Source organism: Budorcas taxicolor, chromosome 9 (assembly GCF_023091745.1).
Source record: "Budorcas taxicolor isolate Tak-1 chromosome 9, Takin1.1, whole genome shotgun sequence".
Lineage (NCBI taxonomy): Eukaryota > Metazoa > Chordata > Mammalia > Artiodactyla > Bovidae > Budorcas > Budorcas taxicolor.
In genome coordinates, this window is record NC_068918.1 from 27,897,563 (window position 1) to 27,919,482 (window position 21,920).

At 36.9% G+C, this 21,920-nt stretch overlaps 1 protein-coding gene across 7 annotated transcripts in view; it reads left to right on the plus strand.

The window, feature by feature from the left end:
• The window catches only part of HS3ST5 (heparan sulfate-glucosamine 3-sulfotransferase 5), a 180,821-nt gene that overhangs the window by 47,165 nt on the left and 111,736 nt on the right, over window positions 1–21,920 (plus strand). For 3 of the 7 annotated variants that reach the window (XM_052645822.1, XM_052645823.1, XM_052645821.1), the window contains one exon: window positions 15,105–15,213. The gene's annotated coding sequence lies outside the window, so the exon portion shown is untranslated. Of the gene's footprint in view, window positions 1–15,104; window positions 15,218–15,772; window positions 15,956–21,920 lie in introns of those variants that run through there. The other 4 variants (XR_008199917.1, XR_008199916.1, XR_008199914.1 and 1 more) reach the window with 3 other exon arrangements.

Here is a 21,920-nt window from a genome sequence, read left to right on the forward strand (position 1 = left end):
CTGTTGTTCCATGTCCAGTTCTAACTGTTTGTCCTGACCTGCATACAGATTTCTCAAGAGGCAGTTCAGGTGGTCTGATATTCCCATCTCTTTTCAGAGTTTTCCACAGATTGTGGTGATCCACACAGTCAAAGGCTTTGGCATAGTCAATAAAGCAGAAATAGATGTTTTTCTGGAACTCTCTTGCTTTTTTGATTATCCAACGGATGTTGGCAATTTGATCTGGAATTACCTTTACTGTTTAATCAGTTCATGGAGACAAATTCTATTGGCTTTAGTAATATGAATAACCACCTGGAATCATAGACTGGGAGGACCTATACGGACTTCAGAGTTCATGTATTCTTATCTTATCCTCTCCTCTTGTAATCAAGAAAACTCAGGAGGTTCAGTAGTCTGCCCAAAGTGTCACAGATATTTTATGCTAGAGCCTAAGCAAGAAATCAGATCTCCAAGTTCCTTACCTGGAACTCTTTACCACAATTATAGAGAAATATATGGCTTGGTCTTTTGAGCAACTGAAATCAAACTAAACTAATTATCACAGAATTATTGAAAAACTGAAGACTTTATTTGTTCAATAATGAAGGAAAATGTTGCAAAAACTACTATTTTTTTCTATTTGAATTTTCCATTATTGTCTAAATTTAGTACCTGATAGCAACTTAAGGGTGATTAATCTATTCTTTAAAAAATAAATAATTTATATTAGTTTCATAATTAATTATGTAAAAATCTAGTGGTGATAACTTGTTACAATATTTCTGAGAAATACCTATAAATGTTGCAATATGTATGACTTACATTCTCACTCTGTAATCGCTTTGCATTTACAGTTGACACATTTTAATAGTTTTGTTGTTGTTCAGTCTCTAAGTCATGTCCAACTCTTTGCAACCCCCATGGATTGCAGCATGCCAGGTTCCCAGAGTTTATCCTCCACTGTCTCCCAGAGTTTGCTCAAATTCATGTCCACTGAGTCAGTGATGCTATCCAGCCATCTCATCCTCTGTCATCCCCTGCTCCTTTTGCCTTCAATCTTTCCCACCCTCAGGGTCTTTTCCAATTAGTCAGCTCTTTGCATCAGGTGGCCAAAGTATTGGAACTTCATCTTCAGTATCAGTCCTTCCAACAAATATTCAGAGTTGTTTTCCTTTAGGATTGACCAGCTTGATCTCCTTGCTGTGCAAGGGACTCTCAAGAGTCTTCTCCAGCACCACAATTTGAAAGCATCAGTTCTTCAGCACTCAGCCTTCTTTACGGTCCAACTGTCACATCCATACATAACTATTGGAAAAACCATAGCTTTGACTATATGAACCTTTGTCAGCAGAGTGATGCCTCTGTTTTTTATATGCTGTCTAGGTTTGTCATAGCTTCCCCTCCAAGGAGCATGTGTCTTTTTAATCATATGTTAAACCCATTATTCTCTTAAAATGTAATTATGCTAATGAAACACATAAATAAATATCTTTCTTCCAGAGGAACTTTGCAATTCAAGACAGCATTTACATATCTCACTCACACACACACACTCACACACACACACACACACACACACACACACACACACACTTCCCTGAGTTCCCTGAAGAAAGAACATTTATAGGTTAAGAGGTCTATTTTTGTCAAAATGGGATGCTCACACTGCTGCACCAGGACTTTCTGATGTTTTAGTCAGGTCCACAATGGTTGGAGCTACATCAGCATTTTGGGGTTTGGTGCAGTTCAAGATCCCATGTACTTGTACTCTTATTCAAGATTCACTGCCATCCCAATAGGAGTTTAATACAAGTTCAGAAAACAAGGCCAGTGTAACTAAAAAGAGATTGTCATAGGCTTCATTTTTTCCCCCTGTAGTAGGAAAGCTTTGTAATAACTAGCTCAAAATATGATTTCTGATTCTAAGATCCAACTGGAAAGTTCCAAGAAATATTTATATTATCTCAAGGAATACTTGAGTCATGTTGACCCTCTGGTCACTGTCTACTCAGAACAAAGATTCTCAAAATTACATATTGGAAAAAGAAAGAAGCACATAGATGTGATGACCACTAAAAACTGTATTAGGCCACATGATACTTATAAAATTTCCCTTGGGTAATCAAGAGGTATCTATGGTTTGGTAGATTTTGAACAACAATAATTTCTAAATGTATGTTTTGTGAAGTTCATCGTGTTTTCAGGTCCCAGATAGAAAGAGTGACTGAATTGCGTTCCCCTGTAATTCATATTTTGCAGCCCTAGCATCCAGTGTGACTGTGTTTGGAGATAAGGCTTTTTAGGAGTTCAGTTCAGTTCCATTCAGTCACTCAGTTGTGTCCAACTCTTTGCGACCCCATGAATCAGAGCATGCCAGGCCTCCTTGTCCATCGCCATCTCCTGGAGTTCACTCAAACTCACGTCCATCGAGTCGGTGATGCCATCCAGCCATCTCATCCTCTGTTGTCCCCTTGTCCTCCTGCTCCCAACCCCTCCCAGCATCAGCGTCTTTTCCAATGAGTCAACTCTTTGCATGAGGTGACCAAAGTACTGGAGTTTCAGCTTTAGCATCATTCCTTCCAAAGAACACCCAGGACTGATCTCCTTTAGGATGGACTGGTTGGATCTCCTTGCAGTCCAAGGGACTCTCAAGAGTCTTCTCCAACACCAGAGTTCAAAAGCATCAATTCTTCAACACTCAGCTTTCTTCACAGTCCAACTCTCACATCCATACATGACTACTGGAAAAACCATAGCCTTTTAGGAGTTAATAAGGTGAAATGAGGGTTTCCCAGGTGGCGCTAATGGTAAAGAACTCTCCTGCCAATCAGAAGACATAAGAGATGTGGGTTCAATCCCTAGGTCGGGAACATCCCCAGGAGGAGGACATGGCAACCCACTCCAGTATTCTTGCTTGGAGAATCCCATGTACAGAGGAGCCTGCTGGGTTACAGTCCATAGGGTCACAGAGAGTCAGACATGACTGAAGCAACTTAGCATGATTAAGTAAGGTCATAAGGGTGGGGTCCTAATCCAATAAGATTAGTGGCGTTATAAGAAGAGAAAGAGAGAGAGGTCTCTCCCCAGGTGCACGTACCCTGAAAAGCCCATATGAGCACACAGTAAGAAGGCAGCCATCTGAAATTCAGGAAGAGAGACCTCACCAGAGCTTGAGGGTGCTGGCACGATGACCTCAAACTTGTAGCATCCAGAAATGTAAGAAAATAAATTTCTGTACTTAAAGCCAAAAATCTATGGCATTTTTTTGATGGCTGCCAAAGCTAAGAAGTACCACCCAGATGAAATGGAGACACTGGAGTGCTGTGGAGAAGTTCACATTAGGTACAGTACATACCCCAAGACTAGAGTTAGAGCAGAATTTGGATGAGACCAGGAATCAGAATAAAGACAAGACTGATACAATAGATAGAACAGAGTCATCGACTAAATAAGACTGAACCAGGATTTAGCTTAGTAAGGAAGAATTTAGATTTTGGATTTAAACTAATGCAACTTTTTTCTCTACATTCTACATGGTCCAAGAGTTTAAGGTTACTTAACTACCACATTTTAATTCTGGTACTTCAAAACTAATCCTAAAGTGGAGATAATAATGCTTTATCACATAGCCATAGGGAAAAATGATTACTGTAAAATAATAATAAACAGGGCCTTCCAGTTGGGCTCAGGGAGTAAAGAATCCGCCTGCGCTGCAAGAGATGTGGGTTCAATCCCTGGGTCGGGAGGATTTCCTGAAGGAGGGGATGGCAACCCACTCCAGTATTCTTGCCTGGAGAATCCCATGGAAAGAGGAGAGACCTCAATTGAATAGAGTTGGGAGATCAGAGGGGGCACACTCATACCTTGCAACTGTAGCAGAGCCACAAGAAGAAGAAAAACTCCTTTTCTGACAAGGACTGAGCCAATGAAAAGGAATGGACTCTCTGTTACTACAGCCTTCCCAACTTCCTTTTCCTCTTTGTATAAGCATGCTCATTCCGTTGCTGTCGGGACAACTTGCATGTGGCTTGCCATGGTTGCAGACCCTGAATTGCAATTTCCTGCTGATCGTGAATAAACCCATCTTTGTTGCAGCCTATTAGTTTCAGGTCAACATTAGTATTTGGCACAGTGTCACAGGAGTTGGACACGACTGAGTGACTACACAACAACAACAGGCACATGTTAACATCTCAGAGAACTGTAGCCATGTATGGTAGCCAGAGTCAGAGAAGTTGGAGTCTGAACTAGTCTACATTCATTTTTCAAGCCCCAAATATTAATTGCCTACTTACTATCTGCCGGGCTCTATTATAGGTGCTGGAGATAAAGCAGTGAGCAAAACAAACAAACAAAAAAATCTACCTTCATGAAGCTTACATCCTAGAGAGACTTAGGAGTCTTAAGTCAAGACAAGATTCTGGGGTTGGTAGACTCCTAACTCCCCAGCCATATCCCATATCCAAAAAGGTCTTGTCTGGGCAACTCACACAGTCCTTGGGAATGGCTAAATATATGTTTTTTTAAAAAAAGTGCGCTGTCAAGTAGCTTGTCACATATATGGTAAATTTTACTCATTTATTTTTTAAGCATGCATGGAGGACTCTTGTTTGACATAGCATTTTTTATTACTCCTGTTCTCTAAGAGCCTTGCTTCTCTTCATCTCTTTCCTCTAGAGAGTCAGACTTTATATAAAGATAGCTCTCTTATCCTAAAAAGAAGTATACCTTAATCTATCCATTGTCCAGTAATGTTTAATTGATTTTCCTGAATCTTGCATCGAAAATATTTCAGCCTGAAAAAAGGAAAACATATCTTAAATTGGGAAGCTAAAGTTTCACAACAATACTCTTTCAAAGGGGTCCCTTCCTGTCACCAGCTCCATTTCTTAGTATTTGTGGACATCTGTTTAGGACAATCTGGCAACCTCCTAGGGTTGGGGGGTGCAGGTTGTTCTCACTTTTCCAGTTAAGATTCATCTCCCCCCCCACCTTGATTCTGAAGGCAACTAAAATGCCTGCATTCTTGCTGCATAGATAATTGCAGAGTAGATTTTGTTTGAATTGGGGGCCATTTGCCATGTTATCTGTTGTGGTTGTCATTTTGTCATCCATTGGTAGGGCTGATCTGTAAATGGACTTGGTTATGATTCATAAACTGTTTTTCACATCTAAACAGCCATTGTAGACACATTTCTACAGTAACAGTATAACAAAATATGTTGTGCTTTTGTTGCTTTGGAAATATACCTTATTTTCATTTATTATTTTGAGGTAACCTGAGTTCATGTATATACAATCCAAAATCAAAATAGCTAAAAGAAGCACTGGTACCAGCTGCCTATTGTTGTATACTTAAATAAAAGAAAGGAAAAAGTAAGAGTTAACTGTTTTGGCAAAATGTCAATGAATATGCAGTTGTGGTAAATAAATAACCTCTAGATACAATGCTGAAAGCAAACTGGACTTATTCCAAATTTTTTTTTTTCATGTTTGAACAAAGTTTAGGGTTTCTTTTCTCCTTCCTATAGAAATGCATAAATGCATCAGTTTTGCCCAGATACAGAAAACTATTCTTACTTCAGTAAATTTCCTTCTTTTGATTTATCATGTGGATCATGAAAAAGCATGATTTTATGGAGTTTCTTGCTTTTAAATTAAGAATGTCAAATAAATATAGCCTTTCAAAGAGCAAAAAGCTTTACCAAGAGTAGTTCTTCTATTACAAACTAGAACACCTCTCACAAGACTAACTCCTCTGTTAGTAAGATAAATTCTAGAAATGGATTTCAGAGTAAAGACCTCAGTGTTTGTTTTTATTCCTGTGAAACCAATAAAGTGCTGACAAAGAGAGCTATAATGTGCCACCATAGTTTAGAAATAAGGTACATTTCAGAGTGTTCTTTATTGCCTTTTGAGGATTGAATATTGCTACCTTTAGCTACGTGACCATACAACATGCTGTTTTACAAAACAGTAGCCTGGACGCTTAGCTCCCATTTGAGCCCCACCTGAATATTATATACACTCCTTAAAAATGTCAGACGTTTAGAATGGTTATAATACTGTGTCATTATGATCCCACAGGTTTAAGTCTGAAATACACTCAACTTAGAAGAATAAAAAGATACGTTTTTCCATTTCTTTTTATGCCATTCTATTTCCTATAAAATTGCAACTCTATTCAAAAGGCCTATTTCAAGTGTATTCTTTTAGATAATAAATGCAAACATTATTTTGATACATACTTCCTTGAATCTGAATGTGAAAATCTGTAATACTTCACATTCAAACTATAATAGAATCACATTCCAGTTCTAAGGACAGCAGGGGAAATGGGTAGGAAAATATAGCATAACTTTCAAGCCCTAGTGAAATGCCTCCTTGGTTGTGAGACACACACAGATGGGCACAGGCAACTGAAACAAGAAATGGGAAGGGAGTTTGTCACTAAATCACTGAGCAGAAGAAGCTTTAGAGCAGGATTCTCAGTTCTGGGTGCACAAGGGAATCCTTGGGGACCACACCAGTTCTTGAGAGTGACTAGCATCTAAGTTAAGACCATAGAGCAGATAGGTATGTAGGACATAAAAATAGATTTCTAACCAAGAGCCTTCCTCTGTGCCTTTTCAAAAACTTATAAATGTTCAACAATTATATCTTCCTTTGTTTTGGGAGGTGGCATGGGATGGGAATGTAGATGTTTTATCATTTACCCTGGGTAGGCATCCACTGAATGTTTTGTTGCCCATTCAACTCCATTTCTAGCTGCAGCCCTTTAGCTTTAGTTGAAGGTGGCAAGCATGTATGTTAACAGTCTGTGTGAATGCAAAACTCTTGTGAAAAGCAAGACTGGCTCTTTCAAAAATGTTCTCTTGGTTCTGATTAAAAATCTGTTTCCACAAATGCTACAAGTGTCTTTTTCTTGCAACATATCCATTTATATTTTCAACAGCATTTGTTGGTCTTTCTTTAAAAAGTTCTTCATTCAAGGACCACATTGCAACCAAAGATCTTTTATGTATAATTTTGTAGATGATAGACGTTTGAAATTACTGTGGCAGGTGTTTTCACATTGTTTCTGCTGATCTGATAATAAGCGTAGTGCCAGAAAACAGCATGAAGAGCATAAATTCCTCAGAATCAATTTGAAGCACCCTTTTGAAATAAGAATTGCTATAAAGAAGCATTTTGAAATGAAGTAAGGATGGAGTGAACAGTCTTTGAGGTAAAAATACAGTTCTGTAAAACAAGTGTATTTCTTTAATGGAGACTACATATACTGTGTTTTAATTTATTTATCATTATTACTGTTTTTAAGATTTTTTTCTGCCACCATCTATATTATGGCCCCAGGAAGCCCAGAGGAGAGCCAGTAGAAACAACTCCATGTGTGTTTCTGGCAAACTGCTTCAATATATTTCATTATAAGTCTTAGGATAAGAGTTTAATAAAGAGGTAAAGAAACACTGAAGGCTGAAGACTAAAAAATTCAGAGAAAGAATCTCTTATACATGATGGCCTATCAGTGCCAGCATTAATCTGTAAAACCAGTGGCAGCTGTGTTAAGTAATTTATGTGGAAACAAAAATCATTTTTATATTACTTTTGCTGCAGACAATAACATTCCATAGGCTCATCACATTCTTAATCTTGACTTCAGCAAAGTCCTGCTGTGGCAATTTTTAAAAGAAGAGTTCCACTTATCTCTTTCCAAGCAGCTCCTTCTCTTCCTTCTGTGTCCTTCCCCCCATATCCACCCTCCCCAACCCAACTTCACCCACCCTCCCACTTTGTAAAGGTGTTTATGAAATATGGAAGCAGTTCTGTCTTGCTGTTGTTCTGAGTCTCCTTAATAAATGCCTCCTATATTTCAGAAGTGTCTGAGGGGTTCAACTAATACAATATCATTTTGATTGCTTATTTGAATTTTGGATGAGGAGAACTCTGAATCGATTCCCTGAATTTGTCATAATCATAATTTAGTTATCCACAGCTCTGTCATTAAATTTAAGGCCTTTCAAGAGTATGTTATTGCAGCTCTTAATATCTAATAACAATGTCCAGAAGATGTCCTCTTCTCCATCTTCACTTTGCTGACTCACTAATGGGTATTGGTCTCAAATTTTCTTCTCTTATTTCCAGTTAAAGATTATACTAACAGAGCAATAGAAAAGTAAGACCTTCACCTTTTTCAGATATTATGCATTAATCTTCATAAATCTTTTCTCCCCCTTTTCAGTCTACCATTTTACCATTAGAAGTCTATATATTAAACTGAAACCCAAAAATGGCATTTCAGAACTTAACATCCTTCAGTGGCTATTATCCACCTTGCACTTTCATAACAGAGAAAGGTGATACGAGAAAATCTTGAACTGAAATGTGAAACTTGTCCCAGCTAAATCAAATAATCAATGGGAACAATAACATTAAGATATGCCAACTGAAATGAGTTAATGTATTTTGGTAAAAGTGGTTATATTTAATAGTTTGTATTACCACCAAAAGGAAAAAAATCATTGCTTACATATGAACTTTTCACTCAAATTATTCACTAATCTGTTTAACAAAGTGTTTGAGAGCATTGAGTATATTCCAAGCACTTGTCTAAGAAGTAGAGATTTAATGGTAAATAAGATAGATATAAGATAGATAACAGTAAATAAGCTTCATGGTGCTTACAGTCTGAAAATAAAGAGACAACAGCATCTATATGACAGGGACTTGGATTTGACAGAACAGGTTCTACAGGCTCTAGGGAAAGGACATCTAGGGAGAGAACAGTCAGAGAGATCTTCCTGAGGGAAGTCACATCCAAGCTGAGACTGAAAAGAAGAGGAGACATTAATCAACCTGATTGTGATAGTGATCTAGGCAGAGGATAAAGAATCTAACATAGTCAAGGAACTGGAAAAAGCCCTGGATGAATGAATGAGCAAGGGCACAGTGGAGTGGAGACAGATGAGCTTGGAGAGCAGCCAGGACCCCACCCTGTAGGGTCACAGTCAGAGGGACACAGGATGGGAGGCAGTTTGCTGACTGGAGGTACCAAGTGAGGTTGCAATAGGCAGAGCCTGCATTGCAAAAAAAAATACAGGATGATTTGGCTTTGAAATTTATAATTTAGTAGGTAACTATGAAGAAGTAGTTAAATTTCTTAAAGTTTCCTGGCTAGTTCTCTAGAAAATTCTTTAACTTCTCTCCAGCTACTTTTATTTCACTGAATTACTATATCTATAGCTCTGTTTCTCAAAAAATTTCAGTATTCTATGCTTAAAGCATTTTATTGATGAATTAAAGTTTTCCTATTCTAATTGCTCGTCTTTAATTACTTTGCACTTTTTTCAACGAGAAATTTATATAACTAAAAATGTTGTGTCCTTTCATGAAGAAGTACGAAAATAGAAAATATAACAGTCTCTAGTGTTACACTGAGAGTCGATTCCATGGAAGTTTAATTTCCCATGCTTGTCAAAAGTTGTTAAAACAGTGCTTGCCTTTTTTGAATATAAAATGTGGGCAGACATGTACTAATATATCAAAAAATGACACTTTGTCAAAGAGGGCTTTCATGGGAAATGTTCTGAATAAAATGTTTTCTTTTTAAAAGAACCCAACCTGTTTAACATTCCAAAGCAAACACAAAAGAACACAAAATGCCTGAACTTACTGCCAGTCACAACAGTCAGCTTCATTTACTCTTTAATACTTTTTTTAATATTCCAAAAATTGTTCCCCAAAAAACTATCAGTTTTATTCCATGATAACCCTGGTTTGAAGTAAAATAAAAGTAGCTCTGACCCTCCTCAAAATGGATTCTTTTCAGAATTACTAGCACTTCTAATAGTATAAAGATGATATGGTTGGCTATGTCTACCGTTAGACTCAGTGTAATTATATGTGAAGCAACAATTCCCTTATCTATTAGGAACACTTGGTGCAGCAAACTGCATTTCACTGTCTGGCAGATGAAATACTGAATTAAAACCTCAAACTACTTTCTCAAGTTTTTTTTTTCCCACAGTCATTTAAAAATCTTTTAGCCTAGGGAAAGATGGTAGCCAGAAAATAATGGGAAACAGATGGTATTTAAAGGTTTGCGCAAGATGAACAAAGCAGATGTGTTAATATCTTCCTAGTCCTCAAATTGTCCTTCTCCATTGTGATTACTTTGAGACAGTTCTAATACTTTGAACCTTCTGAGGATGTTCAGAGTTAAGATAATGGTTGATAGTTGAAATGGTAAATGGTAAATCAATACATAATTGTCTTTGATCACAACCTCATATTAACTTATCTAAACAGGATAGATAGTTTTTATATGTTACCTACATTCTTTGTAGAGAATGCACCCAAATCTAGCTCTTGATTAATAATATCTATTATTCATTGTTTAAGGAACCAGGGAGAAGGACTGAAAGAAATAGAAGCAGATGCCAGTTGAGGTAATTGAGATACAGTATAACTTGAAGGAATATTGGAATGCTATATAATAGTATTAGTGTGAAAAGATGAGAAATATTCTATACAGCTTTATTTGATGTGTATAGCCTGCTCTGAATTAAATTTCTAAAATGTCAGGATGAGGGAGAAGGATGCAGATGGTTTGAACTAATGTTAGAGAATTGTAGAAACAAATTCCCCCAACTATAAGCATTCATTGGAGAGCAGAAGGCCCAGGTTTTAATAAAATATTAGAAAAGTCTGCATATATTGGAATGAGAATATATTAATATTGGGAACAACAGATGTATTTTTGCTTAGGAAGTTAATTATATGCCACATGTATAAAAGAAGCATCGATGGCATATCAATATTTGATTCTACTATGTTAGCCATGCCAGAGACCCCTCAGTCATACCTAATATAAGTGACTCACTATGGGTTCACAACTGAAACCAACAAAAGATGCAGACTGATTCTGATTTCTTTTGTATCAAAATCTTATAACACTTTTTGAGCTGTTTTATAAATTAATTTCAAAATAGATGAGGCAGTAACACTGAGATTTAGCTAATTATGTTTAAATTAAATATAAGCATTTAGAATAACTATTTTAATTAATACAAGACTTAGGCAAGTAATCATTAAAAGTAGAATTGGTAACTTAGATTTATCACTCTAAAACCACTTGTATCACATTTTTAATGAATTCTTTCCTCTACTTCAGTGGAAGATAAAATATTTCTCCCCAAAGTGGCTGCTAATAAAAGATAACCCTTTCTTGGGTCACAGTTGTCAATGTGATATTGAATCAGAGCAAAAATATATATATACTTACATGCAAAAGTGTAGTTACTGTTTGCTAAACCATTAACAACTTGACTTATATTCTAGTTCTATAAATGCCTAAGAAAATCCCTAATAACTGTAGTAACATTTATTACTGAAAAAGAAAATAGATATATTTTGGTGGTTTTTTTTTTTTTTTTTACAATTTTTATAGATGAGACTCTGATGAAAAAAATCTAAATAATTTCGTGATTTAATTTTTAATTAACATGGTATATAACAATCTCAATTGCAGTTGGATGTGAGGAATAACACTTTGAATAGCTTCAGTTTGTAAATATTTATACTTCAAACTTTATATTTGTAAGAATATACAAATGTATTGATATAATCAAATTTGTATATAAAATGTATATTTAAACAAATAATTAGCTAATTCTTTTTCTTACATTTCAGTCTTTATGTTTCCTTTAATTATAGTTGATTTATAATATTATTGGAGAACGAAATGGCAACCCACTCCAGCATTCTTGCCTGGAAAATCCCATGGGCCGAGGAGCCTTGCAGGCTACAGTCCATGGGGTTGCAAAGAGTCAAACACAACTGAGCAACTAATACTTTATAATATTATATTAGTTTCAGGAATGTGACATAGTGATTCAATATTTTTATAGATCATACTCCATTTAAGGTTATTATAAAATATTGGCTATATTCTCTGTGCTGTACAATATATCCTTGTATCATTTATTTTATACATAGTAACTTGTACCTCTTAATCTACCCCTGCTTGCCCCTTTCCCACTGGTAACCACTAGTTTTCTATATCCATAAGTCTGTGTCTGCTTTGCTATATTCATCCTTTTATTTATTTATATTCCACATATAAGTGATATCATGCAGTATTTATCTTTCTCTGTCTCACTTATTTCACTAAGCCTGGATTGACTGCCAGGTTGACCCATGTTATTGCAAATGGCAAATTTTCATTCTTTTTTTGTGGATGATTAATGTTTCAGTGTGTGTGTGTGTGTGTGTGTGTGTGTGTGTGTACCACACCTTCTTTATCCATTCTTCCGCTAATGAACACTTAGATTGCTTTTGTATCCCGGCTACTATAAATATATAATGCTGCTATAAACATTAGGGTGCATATATCTTTTCAAATTAGCATTTTTGTCTTCTTCATTTATATATCCAGTAATGGAATTGCTGGATCATGTGGAAGTTCTATTTTTAGTTTTTTTGGGGAACCTCCATAATGTTTTCCATAAAGGCTGTACCAGTTTACATTCCACCAACAGTTTAGGGTTCCCTTTTCTCCACATTGGCTGGCTCTTTCAGTACAATATAATTATCATTTAGCACATTTACCCTTATCTGGTCCCATCACTTCATGGGAAATAGATGGGGAAACAGTGGAAACAGTGTCAGACTTTATTTTGGGGGGCTCCAAAATCACTGCAGATGGTGATTGCAGCCATGAAATTAAAAGATGCTTACTCCTTGGAAGGAAAGTTATGACCAACCTAGATATTATATTCAAAAGCAGAGACATTACTTTGCTAACAAAGATCCGTCTAGTCAAGGCTATTGTTTTTCCAGTGGTCAGGTATGGATGTCAGAGTTGGACCGTGAAGAAAGCTGAGCACTGAAGAATTGATGCTTTTGAACTGTAGTGTTGAAGAAGACTCTTGCGAGTCCCTTGGACTGCAAGGAGATCCAACCAGTCCATTCTAAAGGAGATCAGTCCTGGGTGTTCATTAGAAGGACTGATGCTAAAGCAAAACTCCAATACTTTGGCCACCTCATGCAAAGAGTTGACTCATTGGAAAAGACCCTGATGCTGAGAGGGTTTGGGGGCAGGAGGAAAAGGGGACAACAGAGGATAAGATGGCTGGATGGCATCACCGACTCGATGGACATGAGTTTGAGTAAACTCCGGGAGATGGTGATGGACAGGGAGGCCTGGCGTGTGCGATTCATGGGATCGCAAAGAGTCTGACATGGCTGAGCAACTGAACTGAACTGAACAGAGCCCTGATACATTGTAAGTGCTTAATAAATGTTTGTAAATTGAGTGAATAAATATATTGATATATTTTAGGAAACATCTTTTAGGACTTCCCTAGTGGTCCAGTGGTTTAGACTCTGCCCTTCCAATGCAGTGCATATAGGTTCGATCCCTGGCTGGGAAAGTAGGATCCTACATGCCGTGCAGTGCAGCCAAAAAGTATCTACAAGATTCTCTTTTAAATTCATTTACTGGTATATCTTGCCTTCTCCTTTCACCTACTCAGTTAGAATAGCTGATAAAGCTGAAGTGCATCTACTTACGTCTTTGAAGGCAGTATGTTTTTTCTATTATCTGTTGCTTTTCTGTGTTCTGGAATTAGTACAAATGTAAAGGATCTAAAAGAGAGCAGAGCCTTCGCTGACTGAGACAGGATGATTTAAATGCAAGTTAGCTCATTTTGTTCCTTGTACTAAGTACCTGCAATTATTGATTGTCACATTTTTCTTCCATTGTAAAAACTGAACTAATTGAAGGTACTACCCTTAGGGGACGAACTCTACAGTGTAATGAATGTTGAGTGCCCTCTTGAGTTTAGCATGTTAATTATTCATAATTATAATGATTTCTGTTTATTTGGGAACTTTAGAAATCTGGTTTATCAAACAAATTTAGAAGCAGAGTAGTTGGGGTTTTGTTTTGTTTTATATTAAGATCTCAGCGGGTGTTTGAACATATTAAGAAGTTCTCATGAGCAATGGAACCAGTTTTGTTTTGTTTTGTTTTGCTAATACATGGATACTAGTGATGTGTGCCATGTCCTAAAATAGCTGAATGAACTTTTTTCTACTCACTTTCTGGTTTCTCCAGAACTATTTGTGTGATATTGGGATATTGAAGGGAAACAATGACAAGGATTCAAGTAGAAAACTGGAAATAATGTATGAAAGTGTGTTAATCAGAGAAGAACTAGAGTAGATTTGGTAGCTGGCTACTAGCCAAGTATATAAAATTTTAAAGTCTCCCTTTCCTTGAAAGAGGGCTGTATGTGTGTGTGCTTTGCACTCTAAGTATATTTGCATCCAATGGACCCATGTAAAAGATGGATATTCTGGCTATTTTGGACTAAAATAATCTATGTCTACTATTACCAAATACATATTAATGATAATGATGTATTAGGACTGGGCTCCTACAGTCTATTTAGACTTCATACCCATTCTCAGTAATAGCCTGAAATGACAATAAACAATTGCTTTTTAAAGAGGAGTTTGGCATCACAAGTCTGTTTCATTGCAATCTTTCTCATTTTCCCATCACTTTCTTTTTTCATTTTTCCCATACAACACTTTAGAGCCAAACATGTACTCTGCATGTCTACTCAAGTTTCCTGGTAATCTATCAATATATCCAGCTTAGGAAGAAGCAGCAATTGCTTAATATAGTCAAGTATCAGCAAAAAATGATTGATGGCTAATCATCATACGGTTGTAAAAAGATCAGTTGAGATATACAATATATAGCATTTTTAAAAAGAGTACATTTAGCCACCGTCAACCTAAAATCCACAGAAGCCAGATCAGAAACAAGAACATTAAGTGAAAATACATGTGGGTAGCCCCCAATTTACAAGTGCATCTCTGAACAAAGGGAACTAGCAATTGCATATTCCAGGGTCAGGCTCAAATACGAGCCCTGGTCTTCATCAGTAAATCATTTAATAAAAAGACTGGAAGTACTGTTTTTTAAAAATGAAATTTTCTAATCATACCTAATATACTTCTTCCAACACTGAGTTTTTAACCACAGGTAAGGAGCAGAGAAAGAAGAAAGATTAACTGGAAGATCACTCTGCCTCTGTCTCTACCCTTAGGTACTAACAGAGTGAGGGACCGGCCAAAAGCACAGCAGTAGGTGTGGAGAGGCCATGGAATATCCTCCAACCAGATAATCGTCGCTGGAGTAACTGGAAGCATCTGAATGTAGGTATGCGTACCCAGGGCTTCTGCTCGCTCCCGCAATCCATTGTCCAGCTTTCCCATCCATCATACACCTGCTGTCTCATCAGCCTTTTGAAAGCACTGCTTGGCAGGATTTGGGTGTTCACACATGTGTACACAGCCACTCAGAAAAGCAGGGTGGCTCTTCAGTGGAAGGTCCTGTCTCCTCTCTAGGCTTTTAAAACATTCTACAAAATGACTTTCAACTGCTTCCTAATTCTGTATTCTCAGCATTCCCATATAGAAACCTTCTTTCCCACTGACACTGAGCCTTGGTTCCTGAGCACAAAAGGCCGTTGTCTTTGCTATCGCACCATCTGAAAAAACTTTCCCCAGATCCTCTCTGCTGGTTTCAATTCTGTTTTCCCTCTAGGACCTAAGTCAACTCTTACCTACATGGGAACATCTTTCTGATTCCCCATCCCAATTATTTCCTTCCTTTCAAACATCTGTAGGCCTAAAAGTCATACCTCTGCTCTGGCATACAGCTTGTATCATGTATTACTGTTTCCTTCTTCATGTATTTATCCTCTGTCCTCAGTGTAGCTGTTTATTTCTGGAGAGGCAAAATCTGTTGCATTTTATACCAGAGACCAGGACCAGAGGAAATGGACTTATAGAGAGTTACTGTGATGGAGTAAGGCGACCAAAAGGAGTAGTCAAGAACCTAGACTGCCTGAGCTTGAGTTCCTGCTCAGTCAAATGCTCACTGTGTGACCTTGGCAAGATTAAAAAAAAAAAAAAAAAACTTTCTATGTCTTTATTTTCTCATCTCCAAAATAGAAATCATAGTAATATACCCATCTCCTTAAGCTGTAAAGTTTCAATGACCTAATAAAGAAAATCTTCAAATAGTGTCTAATACTTATCAAACACTCAAAAAAGCATTACTTATTTATTAGTATATACAATAATAGTTCATCTCATTTAATTTCTCAGTAATACAGATAGACGGCATGATTCATATTCTAAAAACTGGAAACCTTGTGACCCTTAGTAGTCAGGTTACTACCTAAAATTGAGAGAAGCAGCAGAATGAGAACCAAGAGTTAGATCCTAAACCCTTGGCTGTTTTGCCACCTGTTTCACACAGGTGCCTGGGGACTAGTTCATACTGATGCTACGAAATTTATTCTTCTCTGTTCTTATAGTTTAAGCCATATTCTACTCAACAAGTTTGTCTAATGCAAGGCACTGAAGAAGAAAGATGGAGAAAATGTGAAGTGGCTATTCCTAGTCTAGGATGTTTTACAATCTAGATGATTTAAATGATGAAGCAAAGCAGAAACATCTAACACATTTTTTAACTTTTCATGTCTAGATTCCTTATAAAATTGGCTCTTCCATGGTCCCTCCCTCACCCCATGTAATAAAGTAGGTTGGATACGGTATCATTGCCTACAAAAATAACACTTTGGGGTTTGGTGGAATGTGCTACTTAAGCGTAAACTATAAAATTTGTGAATTTTAAAATTGTTTTAGTTTAATTGAAATTATTTTGAAGAATTTACAAAGAGCTCTGCTAAACTTGGCAGACTAGCCTCTCTTGGAATCTCTCTATTTTCTAGGAAATTATCAACAAGTCTTGTTCTTCTCACTGCCAAAATTCCTTGGCGGCTGTTACTTCAAGAGTAACAGAGAGCTATAGCACTTAGCTCTGTGCTAGGATGTAATAGATGATTGATAAATCCTTGGTTAAGTTGAATCTTGTCACCCTACTGACAAGAAAGCTAAAATTCAAAGAGTTTAACTTATTGTAAAAACCTTCTTTCCCACTGACACTGAGCCTTGGTTCCTGAGCACACAGCTGGCAAGGAAGAATTTCCAACACAAGTCTAAAGAACCAAGCAAATAACAGCATAGTAATGGTGGTGAACCAAGGGCTCAGTTCAGAGTTATGAGGCAGGGACTATGTTTTGACACCAAATCTCAGACGCATCATAAAACCTCTTCATGCCTCGGTTTCCTCATCCCAGGACAATGTTAGGAGGATCAAAATATTTAAAATTATCACTGATATTACAGACATATAGTATAACAGTGGAGAAATCCCCAAATGATTTGAAATTCCTAGTGGGTGATGGGAGGAAGATAGAAACACTGAAAGGAAGCAAAGACCAAACATGAAGAAATAACGATGCATGTGGAGGGACTCTGGGAGCGGATTTAGGAAAGATGACTCTGGCACCAATGCTGACCCAATGCTGTTCAGTTACCAGTTACCAAGTGGCAGTTGTTGTTTTAGTTCTAAGTCATGTCCACCTCTTTTGCAACCTCATGGGCGTAACCCACCAGGCTCCTCTGTGCATAGGATTTCCCAGGCAAGGATACTAGAGTGAGTTGCCATTTCCTTTTTCAGAAGTTCTTCCCAATCCAGGTATTGAACCTGTGTCTCCTGCATTAGCAGGAAGTTTCTTTACCACTGAGCCACCAGAGAAACCCTCCAAGTGGCAGTTATCCTGTCCTAAAATGTAGATATAATGGCCATAATCACTAATCTAAGAACCAGACATCCATATGCAGCAGTCTGACTTCTAGTGGTTGTGTGGCAAGCTGCTTCTTTGGAGGATTAAGACTAATACTGTCCTTAAAATAGAAGCTTCAGAAAGTAAGTGCCCAGTTCCCAAAGTACCTAAAGCATTCTATAGACCTTAATGGGATCCTGTCTGCTGCTCCTTGAAACAATCCCTTCAAAAGATTTTCAGAGGAATTAATGGCACTCAAGTTGTACCTGATATCTGGTTTTGACCTTGAAGATGTTGAAGAAAGTAAATGTATTTGATGAGTTATTAAGCATGTGCTTCAGTTATTATGATAGTAAAAACAGCTCAGTTTTATAAGACTGTGAGGTGCTTTCCATTTCTGAACATTTAATTGCATGCCTACTGAGTTTAGACAAGTCATTAATCTCACATAATACATTTATTTAGATTTAAGAAAGTTACCCACATTTTTTCTATTCTTTTTTTTATATGCTATGTTCCAGAAAGCATCTGCCAGTTGTTTTGTTTTTTCTTTTCTTTTTTTTTTTTTTTTTTTTTTTTTGCATTTTAATAGGTTAAAATGGAGAACAGCTAACCTAGCTGGTACTCTGCATAGTATTCAAGCAGTCAAAGAGAAATTAATAAACCACTTTCATAAGTGTCTTTTGTGAAAGCCTGCCTAGAGGAGACTTCCAAGATTATTGCTGATATGAAAAAGCTATGAGGACAGCTTTCAGTTTAGAAACTATTCAGTCTCATCTGGCCAGTATCAACTGTCAAGTATTACTAAAACTCTAGGCCTACGATGATAACATATTGAACTTTTCTGAAATAACATCCTTAATATTTGCAGTTTAGCATTATTGTTAATTGTTAAGCATCTGATGGTAGAATGGGTAAAGATAATGTTTTCAATAATACAGCAACAAACTGCTAATTTGGGGAATATTTTTAAGGTCTTAAGTTAAAAGTATTTCATAAACTGTTAAGTCACTATAAGGATATTATTTTAAAAATAATTTCTCATAATTTCAAATTATGTTTTTCTGAAAAGTACCAGAATATAACAGAGAAAAGTTTTTTTACCTCCATTACTTAAAAAATATTCATACACATGGGTTCCTCATACATAGTAGGTACTCATTTCAGAGGAGACTCTTGTGAATTATATTGTCTTCCATTCATAGAGGGCCTGCTGTATGCTAGACACTTTAAAATAGATTACTTTCAGTCTTCAGAATGTCCCTGCAAGGACATTTTTTTTTTTACCATATATCCTTATATAATTGAAAGTTCAGAGAAGTTAATAAAGAGATTAGTAAACTAGTAAATGCAAGCTCAAATCTTTTTATACTCTTGTTAGAAGCCAGATGACTCCATAATAGATTAGAGGTAATTGAGAACAAAATTCTGAAAACAAAATAATAATAATAGCTACCATTTATTGATGTGCCAAGTATTGCGCTAGGTGCCCTAGGAACTTTAAATTCATCTACTTAATAACCAGCTCAAAAGAGTTCAGTCATTTCAGATTTTTCAAATTAAGTGGATATTTTAGAAGTTTTTTTTTTTTAGTTTAAATATAATTGAAATACAATGTTATATTAACTTCAGGCTTACCATGTGATGATTTGACACCTGTGAATATTATGAAATGATCACCATATTGAGTCTAGTAACCATCATCAGTCCCCAAAACTATCGTTATTGACCACATTCCTTATGTTGTATATTATATCTCCATAGCTTATTTATTAACTGGAGGTATGTACCTCTTAATCCCCTTCATCTGTTTTACCCACCTCTGTCACCTTGCATTCTGGCAACCCAATGGATGAATCTAAGAATCTGCTCTCACTGCTTGTTTTTTTAGATTCCACATATAAGTAAAATCTTACGGTAATTGTCTTTCTCTGTCTGGCTTATTTTACTTTAGCATAAACCCCTCCAGATCAACCCATATTATCACAAATAACAAGATTTCTTCTTTTTTAAATTGCTGAGTAATATTCCTGTGTGTGTGTGTGTGTGTGTGTGTGTCTATGCAACATCTTTATTCATTCATCTGCTGATGGACACTTAAGTCAATTCCGTATTTGGCTGTTGTAAATAATGCTGCCATTAATATTGGTGTGCATATATTGTTTTCAAAGTAGTGTTTTTGTTTTCTTCAGGTAAACATCCAGAAGTGAAATTGCTAGGTCATATGGCAGTTCTGTTTTTAGTTTTCTGAGGAACCTCCATACTTTTGTGTGTGTGTGTGATTTCTACATAAGTATTTCTTTTTTAAAAAATATAAATTTATTTATTTTAATTGGAGGTTAATTACTTTACAATATTGTATTGGTTTTTCCATACATCAACTTGAATCCGCCACGGGTGTACACGTTCCCCATCCTGAACCCCCCTCCTACCTCCCTCCCCACACCATCCCTCTGGGTCATCCCAGTGCACCAGCCCCAAGCATCCTGTATCCTGCATCAAACCTGGACTGGCAATTCATTTCTTATATGACATTTTACGTGTTTCAATGCCATTCTCTCAAATCATCCCACCCTCTCCCTCTCCCTCTGAGTCCAAAAGACTGTTCTATACATCTGTGTCTCTTTTGCTGTCTCGCATACAGGGTTATCGTTACCATCTTTCTAAATTCCATATATATGTGTTAGTATACTATATTGGTGTTTTTCTTTCTGGCTTACTTCGCTCTGTATAATCGGCTCCAGTTTCATCCATCTCATCAGAACTGATTCAAATGTATTCTTTTTAATAGCTGAGTAATACTCCATTGTGTATATGTACCACAGCTTTCTTATCCATTCATCTGCTGATGGACATCTAGGTTGCTTCCATGTCCTGGCTATTATAAACAGTGCTGCGATGAACATTGGGGTACATGTGTCTTTTTCAATTCTGGTTTCCTCGGTGTGTATGCCCAGCAGTGGGATTGCTGGGTCATAAGGCATTTCAATTTCCAGTTTTTTAAGGAATCTCCACACTGTTCTCCATAGTGGCTGTACTAGTTTGCATTCCCACCAACAGTGTAGGAGGGTTCCCTATTCTCCACACCCTCTCCAGCATTTATTGCTTGCCGATTTTTGGATCGCAGCCATTCTGACTGGTGTGAAATGGTACCTCATTGTGGTCTTGATTTGCATTTCTCTGATAATAAGTGATGTTGAGCATCTTTTCATGTATTTGTTAGCCATCCATATGTCTTCTTTGGAGAAATGTCTATTTAGTTCTTTGGCCCATGTTTTGATTGAGTCGTTTATTTTTCTGGAATTGAGCTGGAGGAGTTGCTTGTATATTTTCGAGATTAGTTCTTTGTCAGTGGCTTCGTTTACTATTATTTTCCCCCATTCTGAAGGCTGTCTTTTCACCTTTCTTATAGTTTCCTTTGTTGTGCAGAAGCTTTTAATTTTAATTAGGTCACATTTGTTTATTTTTGCTTTTATTTCCAATATTCTGGGAGGTGGGTCATAGAGGATCCTGCTTTATGTCGGAGAGTGTTTTGCCTATGTTCTTCTCTAGGAGTTTTATAGTTTCTGGTCTTATGTTTAGATGTTTAATCCATTTTGAGTTTATTTTTGTGAATGGTGTTAGAAAGTGTTCTAGTTTCATTCTTTTACAAGTGGTTGACCAGTTTTCCCAGCACCACTTGTTAAAGAGATTGTCTTTTCTCCATTGTGAATTCTTGCCTCCTGAAAGAGATGGGAATACCAGACCACCTAACCTGCCTCTTGAGAAATCTGTATGCAGGTCAGGAAGCAACAGTTAGAACTGGACATGGAACTACAGACTGGTTCCAAATAGGAAAAGGAGTACGTCAAGGCTGTATATTGTCACCCTGCTTATTTAACTTATATACAGAGTACATCATGAGAAATGCTGGACTGGAAGAAGCACAAGCAGGAATCAAGATTGCCGGGAGAAATATCAATCACCTCAGATATGCAGATGACACCACCCTTATGGCAGAAAGCAAAGAGGAACTAAAAAGCCTCTTGATGAAAGTAAAAGAGGAGAGTGAAAAAGTTTGCTTAAAGCTCAACATTCAGAAAACAAAGATCATGGCTTCTGGTCCCATCACTTCATGGGAAATAGATGGGGAAACAGTGGAAACAGTGTCAGACTTTATGTTGGGGGTCTCCAAAATCACTGCAGATGGTGACTACAGCCATGAAATTAAAAGACGCTTACTCC